The sequence below is a fragment of the Myotis brandtii genome, unplaced genomic scaffold (assembly GCF_000412655.1).
Source record: "Myotis brandtii unplaced genomic scaffold, ASM41265v1 scaffold583, whole genome shotgun sequence".
Taxonomy (NCBI): domain Eukaryota; kingdom Metazoa; phylum Chordata; class Mammalia; order Chiroptera; family Vespertilionidae; genus Myotis; species Myotis brandtii.
In genome coordinates, this window is record NW_005370191.1 from 1,834,432 (window position 1) to 1,842,460 (window position 8,029).

At 49.2% G+C, this 8,029-nt stretch overlaps 1 long non-coding RNA gene across 1 annotated transcript; it reads right to left on the bottom strand.

The window, feature by feature from the left end:
- Nucleotides 1-4,531: 4,531 nt before the first annotated feature.
- On the bottom strand, nucleotides 4,532-7,194 carry LOC106728292. Its single transcript, XR_001364570.1, has 2 exons — nucleotides 7,047-7,194; nucleotides 4,532-4,823 (listed from the first exon to the last, which is right to left on the bottom strand). It is a non-coding gene; the product is annotated as an uncharacterized LOC106728292 (long non-coding RNA).
- Nucleotides 7,195-8,029: the final 835 nt, after the last annotated feature.

Below are 8,029 nucleotides of genomic sequence, written 5' to 3' on the forward strand. Positions count from 1 at the left end.
CAGCGCACCACCATGGAGGCGGCCTCCCTGCCCGCCGGCCGGCCAGAGCGACTGGCGCCCACAGCGCCCTCTGTAGGTGTGGAGGCCCTTCCACCTCGCAGCAGTGGCGAGAAATGGGGCACTGGGGGATTTCCACTCAGGGACCTCTGTTCCACTCCTTGCGGGTCGGGGCACGCCAGACCCGAGAGGCATCCGGAGCAAGGGAGGTTATTTATTTGGACCGGGAGTGAAGTTCGGGATGCTGAGTTCTGGCTAGGACACTGCACAGCAGATATCTAAGAGGGCCCACCAGTGAATCGCCTCCGGAGCACCCCTTTCATCATGCATTCTGGTGGCCGGACTGAGGTCGGGTGTGCTGCTAGTGGAGGACGTCTCAATGGAGGAGAGGAATTTTGAGACTGGAGTCGCTCGACCTTCCGACCTTCCGTAGTGCTCACTCGGTTGGGCGTCTGGAGTCCTGAGTTCAAGTCACCCTTCGGTTACTGTTCCTGATTTTGGATGATCTGTCTGTTCTGTGGCTCCTGCCTCCCTTTCCTTGAGTGAGCTGGCTGAGAGGCAGAAATTCAGGGGCGGGCTCCCAGTGGGAGTTGGGAGCCCAGAAACCTTTCCCTAATGGCAGCCAGGAATGTGGAAGCCTTCGCTTGGAGCCCACCAGTGGTGTCCCCCTGGAAGCTTCCCTGCCCCGGCAAGCAGGGCTGGAAGTACCTGAGTGGGCATGAGCAGGGCTGGGAGGAGGGTGAGGCAAGTGAGGCAGCTTTTAAGAAGGCATTTATATGACATTGAGAGTCATCCCTGGGTCGAGTGTATGTTTGTTGTGAGTCTGTGTGGGTTTATGTGCATGTGTGCCCATCTGTTTATATGTATAACTGTGTGTGACTGTCTGTCCGTGTCTGGAGTCTGTGTGTGCCCTCCTCCTCTCCTCTCTCTTTTCCCCCCAAGTTTCTTTACCCCACCCTCACATGCTTCTTCAGAGTGTGTGTGTGTGTGTGTGTGTGTGTGTGTGTGTGTGTGATCCTGATACTGCAGGCCCAACCCAGTCTGCAGAACAAAGCTTGGGATGTGGGAGAGGGATGGGCTACAGCTGCTACTGCCATTACCACAGCCCCATAGCCCCAGTAGCGTGTCCTCTGCTGGTCTCCTGCCTTCTGGCTGCATGAATATTTCATCTGCTGGGGTTTTCCTTGGGCTGGCCTAGCACCAGTGTGCTTGTTCCCCTGTTTGGGAGGGGCTGCCCCTTTTGCCCGGCTGATCAGGGAGTCAGCAGATCAAGGGCTGGGGAAGGGCCCCTGGAGGGCCTGTAGGCCTTTCCTTGCCTGGTTATCTGTGGCTGGGTGTGTGGAGAGGGTGTGGGGGAGGCCAGAGAAGGTGCAGGGAGGGTATCCTCTCTGAGTGAAGCCCATTTCTTAAATTAAGTCAAGTTGGCTTTAAACCTCACCACACTGATTTGGTTTCTGCCAAGCCCTGGCCTATGTTTGAGACTATGCCTAGGAATACGTTGCCCCAGTTAGGCATACCTCCTCCTGCCCTCCCCCTCATCTGCCTCTTGAAGCCCCTGCTCCACCCCCCAGCTTTACAGTGGGAGCTGCTTCAGGGGAGGAGAGAGGGCCCTACAAGCTGGCTGGAAGCAAGCTTTCCTACCTTCCTTGGGCCATCTATTCTACCACACATGAGAGGCAGAGCCCCGTCACACTCTCACCCCTTGCACTCCCTGGCCCTGGCTCAGAGGAATAGACCTCTATCCTGGTTTCCCTATCGGCCTGCTAATTTTCTAAAAAGGGCTCCTTCCCTTGCGTTACTCATTTCAACGAATGGCATCACCATCTGTGCTGGCTTTTCTCTGTTTGCTCCTCGGAGTCTCTTCCCCAATGTCCTGCTCTGGGCCTTGGGAAGCTGACCTCTGCAGACAGGTTCCCCAGGCTCCCTTACTCTTGACTTCTGGTTGGATTCATCTGAGGAGAAGCATCACCAGGAGAATGAAGGGTGGGAGGAGAGAGAAGTTAGGTATTTATTCCCTTGCTGAGCTCCTCTCCAACTCTGGTCCAATAGCCCCTTGTCCATAGCTCCAGGTCTTCTGGCCAAGTTCTGTCATTTTTTTTCTTCCCTGTGGCACCTCAGGCCTAGAGGTGGTAACAGTTCCCACTGTTACACGTCTATTCTTTATTGCTCCATTCTCATATCCCCACCCACACCTCTGTGCAGAGTCCCTTCATCAATCTCCAAGTAAACTGTGGAGGGGCTGTCTACTTCATTATGGGCCCCTGGTCCATCCACCCTCCTTCTTTAAGTCTAGTCTCAAGTCAGAACTCTGTGAGACCTTGAGTCCTCCAGTTCCCCCTTCTTCCTACAGACCTTCCACCTCCTGGAAGTGTCCCTCCTCTTCAGCCCCCTCCCCATGGTGTCTGCCTGGGCCAGGCCTTGCTTGGTCCTGGTCCCCTGCATAGTATCCGCCCCTCCCCGTTTACTGTCTCCTGGAACACACATCTCTACTCCAATAGCACTTGATAAATGAACCCTTCCAAGACCTCCCCATATAAAACAGCATCTCCTCGCCCAACACTATTTTTCACTCCTTTAAAGGAATTACTGTGGTAAAGTACACATAAAAGTTACCATTTTAACTATTTAAAATGTACATTTACATTGTTGTGCAGCCATCACCCAAACTCAAACTGAAACTGCACACATGAAACATTAACTTCCCATCTCTTCTCCCCTGGCACCCACCATTTTTCTCTCTATATCTATGAATTTGACTACTCTAAGTACCTCATATAGACAGAATTATACAGAATTTGCCTTTTTGTGTCTTAGCATAAAATCCTCAAGGTTCATCCAGGTTGTGGAATGTGATAGAACTTTTTTCCTTCTTAAGACTGGATAATATTTTATGATATGGGTAGACAACATGTTGTGTATTCATTCATTCATTCATTCATTCATTCATCTATCAATGAACATGTGGATTGTTTCCACCTTTTGGCTATGGTGAATAATGCTGCTATGAACATAGTGTACAAATATCTGTTTGAGTCCCAGCTTTTAATTCTTTAAGGTATATACCTAAAAGTGGAATTTCCATGTCCTTAATTTTTTGAGGAACCACCATACCATTTTCCATAGCAGCTATAACATTGTAATTCCCACCAGGAATGCAAAAGGGTTTCAATTTCCCCACATCCTTATCACCACATATAATTTTCTATTGTTTTTGAAAATATAGTAATCCTAATAGGTGTGACTTGGTGTCTCATTTTGGTTCTGTTTTGCCTTTCCCAGATGACTAATGATGTTGAGCACCTTTTTGTGTGTACCTTGCCATTTGTATAGCTTCTGCAGAGTACCTCCCTTATTTTTATCTTATTGCAATCTGTCATATTACCCATCTACTTAGGGTTTTTTTCTCTCTCTCTTCACACTCTAGACTTTGCTCACTGCTGTATTCCCAGTTTCAGCACATAGTAGGTATTCAGTAAATATTTGTTGATTGAATGTCTAAATGCTTCCCTTGATGGTTTCTCAATCCATCTTCTGCCTAGCTTCACCACCCAAAATGTTGTCTGTCTTACATTCTGCCATAAATAAACCTTTATGGAACAATAGTGCCATAAATAAACCTTTCCAAAGTAGGCATGAGACTCAGTGTCTGATTCAGAGCCCTGCACCTAGAGCGATTCAAGCTCTCCCATAGCCCGACTCACTTGCCTTCAATCTGTCACTAAATTTGGCATTGTCCGCCTTCCCTGTCTCCTCACCCACCAACCAACGCTGTATCTCCCACTAGCCTTTATATTTGCTGCAGCACCTTTTTCTATTTCCATGTCCTTCAACACTCAGCTCCAGGGCCAACTCCCTTTCCAGGTGCCCATCCTTCCACCCCCTGTTGCCTGATCATCTCTGCCAGGGGCCTCATGCTCAGAGGCAAGGGCAGGAAAGACCCTGTGATGAGACACCTGGCCAAGCCAGGCTGGTGTCTTCACTCACCAGAGTTCCCAGGCCCAGACAGTGGCTTATAGTGACCTTGACCTCAGAATTAGCTCTGCTCTTACTCTCTTATTTTGCCCTACCTCTGCCACGCTCTCTCTGTGCCACCCTGTGTCTAGGATATGAACTTCATGAAGGCAGGGTTGGGTCATGGCTACCTCCATGTATCCAACACCAGCACAGGGGAGGCAAGAATCATTGCTTGTTGAATTGAGTTGTCTGGTTTTTTTGTCTGTCTCGAAGCTATTGTCTGTCCTCCTCCTCCACCCCTTTTCCTCCCTCTCCACCCCTCAATTTGCTCTGCTCTCTTTTTCTCTGGCTCTGCCTGTCTCTTTCCATTTATATTTTTGTATAATGTGAGGTAGACACACACCTCGGGGGCACTTGGCTTTGAAGTCATTCCCTCTCATCCGGTGCTTCTCAAAGTGTTTCCTCAACTCTCTGCATCAGAACCACCTTAAGTGCTTGTTAAATGTAATGGTGTCTGAGTGCTCTCCAGACCTACTCTAATGGCCATCTATTGCTGCGTAACAAATATTCCAAAACTTAATGACTCAAAACAACAACCATTTTATTATATCTCACAAGTTTGTGGATCAGAAATTTGGGCAGGACTTGTCTAAGTGACTCTTCTGCTCCATGAAGCATTAAATGGAATCACCTGATGGTTTTCAGCTGATTAATGGTTGTGGATTGGAAGGTCTGGGCTCTGGTGGGGATGGCTGGAGGGCTGGGCTCAGCTTTCCTTCTTGCCTTCTCCAGGTTGTCTCAGGCCTCCTCTTGTGCTGTCACCAGCTGAGTTGTCAGGCTTCTCATATGGCAGCTCAGGGATCTGGAAGCAACTGTTCCAAAAGAGGGGAATTAGAAGCTGCTAATCTCTTAAAGCCAGAACTCAAAACACACATCACTTTCCCCATTTTCTATTGGTTAAAGCAGTTACAGAGCCTGTTCGATTTAAAATTGCACTCCCCCACTTATATTGAAAGGTGCGGGACATAGATTCCATCTCTTAATGGGAGGAAGGGCCAGGAATTGGTGGCCGTCTTTAATGTGCCGTATCTCTGTAGTCGTACTCTTTGAGTTGGACCCACAGTCCCTCCTGAAATTGCAGAACTGATGCTATGGCCCTCGTTTACACTAGAACTCATACTCCTCAACAGCCTGGGGCTGTTCCCCTGCCCAAAGTCCAGATTTGCTGCTGACTAGCTGTGTGGTGTTGGGAAAGCCTCACTGAGCCTCAGTTTTTCTGTCTCTGAGGGTTGTATTCCTTTTCTAATTATTATAGATCTTCTCACTGCCATAGCTTGCAGTGAATTGGTGATGTAGGGGAAAGGCCAGTGATGTTCTGGTGTCTTTTTACCTGGAAAATAATAAAACCTGGCATCTATATCCCTCTCCCCATCCGATATCTTAATTGTTCACTCTTTGCCCCTGGTCCAATCCATCAGTGTTTCCCTGCTGTTGTCCTTTCTCTCTCCGCACTCCCTTCCCTGTCACCCTGGTGCCCCCGCAGAGTCCAGCACTCTGCTGGGCCCACACTATGTTCGAGAACCACACTGTCTCTTCCTCTCTGTGCCTCTCTGCCTGGCCCACCCCAGGCCTCTTCCTCTCCATTTCCTTCCTCTCCTTGCAGCCTCTCTCTCTCTCTTTGCAGAGCCTGGGAAATTGAGGAGTCCCTTGTGGCAGACGGGCAGGACTGACCTTGAAGCAGATCTTTAATAAAAAATGAGCAGAGGCGGCAGCCTTCCCTATTCACCTCCCCTAGGCTCGCTCCTCCTTTAGGTCTCCTGCTTTCCTCTCAACTTGTAAATCTACCCTAAGGGGCCATTGCTCCGGTTTAAGCATCGCCTTCATTCGGGTCCTTTGGGAAGATGCAGATCTCTGGGATGTAATGTGAAGGAAGGAAGCTTTTGCTGGGACCAGGGGAAGTGGTGGAAGAGAGGAAGGGGCTATACTCTGAGATTGTGGGCTCTGCCTGCTCTGCCTTAGGACTTTACATGGGAATTCCCTCCCCTACCCAAGGCCTCACAACTGAGGCAATGGTTTAGCCCCACCCTGGCCCAAGGCCATCCCTGGCTGGAGTTGGGGGATTATACACTCGGGAGACTTGGAATTAAATTCCCCACAGACCCAGGTTCCCCTTAGTCTGGACCCAGGAGTGAGAGTGGCCCACTTTGAACTCTGCCGTATCCCAGAGATTATGCTCATCCTCATTACCTCTAATTCTCACAATGAGCCCATGAGCTGAGGATCATTGTCCATCTCACAGATGAGATCACTGAGGGTCAGCGAGGTTCAGAGCTGCCCATAGCCCCCTAATCCATAGGTGACCTGGCCAATGACTTGAGCCACAATCTGGCTGACTCAAAGCCAAGCTTGCCCCCTGAACCACTGGCCTCAGAGCTGTGCATAGGTCTTATTTCTACTTCCCAAGTCTGCGGCCCTGGCCCCTGCCATGACCAGGGCATACAGCTCCTTCTCCTCCCTGAGGCTCGAATCCACTCAGGCCCTCGAATGTGGATCCTACAGGAGGGACAGACCTCCTAGAGAACCAGATTGCCAATTCCTCAGCTCTTCATATGTCCCCTTCTCCCCCTGGACCTCTTGGGACCCCAGAGCCCACCGTGAGCTGTCCACATGGTGGGTGTGTGACTCTGGCCAGTGGAGCTACTCTGCCGCTTAGTTCTTGACAGGGTATATAGGAGGTGTAGATATACGTATGGATGTGTGTACACAGAACGTGGATATAGTGTTGTAAAGATGTGGGGAAAATGAGTAAATGAATTTGCAAATTAATGAATGAGTGAGAAGTCATTCAAATGGATAAGTGAATGAGGCACTGAGTCAGTGAACTCTGCCCTCCCAGCAAGGTAGAGGCAGAGCGAAGAGATTGTGTCCTTTGTGAGCTCTCCCTCCCTATGAGGCCCACAGTGACAGAGAAGCCCACCAAATGTTCACTCTCTGCTTCCTGAGAAGAGAATTGTCAATGGGACATGAATGCCCATCCAAGGACTATATCTCCCAACATTCCTTGCACGTATATAAACCATGTGACTAATTCTCACCAATGGAATATAGGCAGAAGTGACATTTTCCTGGAAAAGCCACCTAAAGAGCAGGTGGCCCTCTTTGTCCTCTTCTCCTGTCTGTTGGCAGGATGCTCAAAACTACAAGGCCCTGGGGAGGGGAGAGAGAGCCACAAGATGGAAGGAGTTTGGGTACCTGTATCATCACATGGAGAAGAGCTGCCTGCTGACCAAGAACATCAGCATAAGACTGTTATAGAATGAGAAATAATAAGTAGTGATAAGTTACTGAAATTTTAGAGTTTGTTATAGCAGCTAACATTGCCCTAACTAACACACTTATATAAATTAACTAGAGGCCCAGTGCATGAAATTTGTGCACGGGTAGGGAGGGTCCCTAGCGGCTGCCTGCTGGGGCCTTCCTTCCTTCCCCACCGCCCCCTGGTGGTCAGCGCATGTCATAGCGAGCAATCAGACTCCCAGTAGGTTGAGCTCCGGAGGGGACACTGCATATTAAGCTTTTATATAGAGAGGTTATTCATTGTCAAGCTATGGATTTTAGCCCTGAAACACTCAAGCAGGGGCTGTGGAGACTCTTGACAGGTGTCTGTGATGAGGGCCAGCTAGGTCCTTCATCCTTTGCCTGCCGTCAGTGGGTAGGGAAGTGGGGACAGATAGCATGACCACACTGCTTTCACCTCACCTCTCACATTCAGGAAAGGGTTAATGTTGCTCCTGAGTTGGGAAGGACTCAGGTGCAGGGGTTAAAAATGACTAATTAGACAAAACTAATCTACAGTGTTAGAAGTCAGAGTGGTTATCCTTGGGAGGTGGTGACTAGAAAGGGTACAGGAAGGCTAGTAATATTCTGTTTCTTGATCTGGATGCTGGGTACATGGATGTGTTCAATTTGTGAAAATTAATTGAGCTGTATATGGAAGATTTCTACACTTTCTGGGTGCATATCATATTTTAAGAAAAAATAATTAATGCCCAGGAGAGGGAATGCTAGAGTGAGGAGA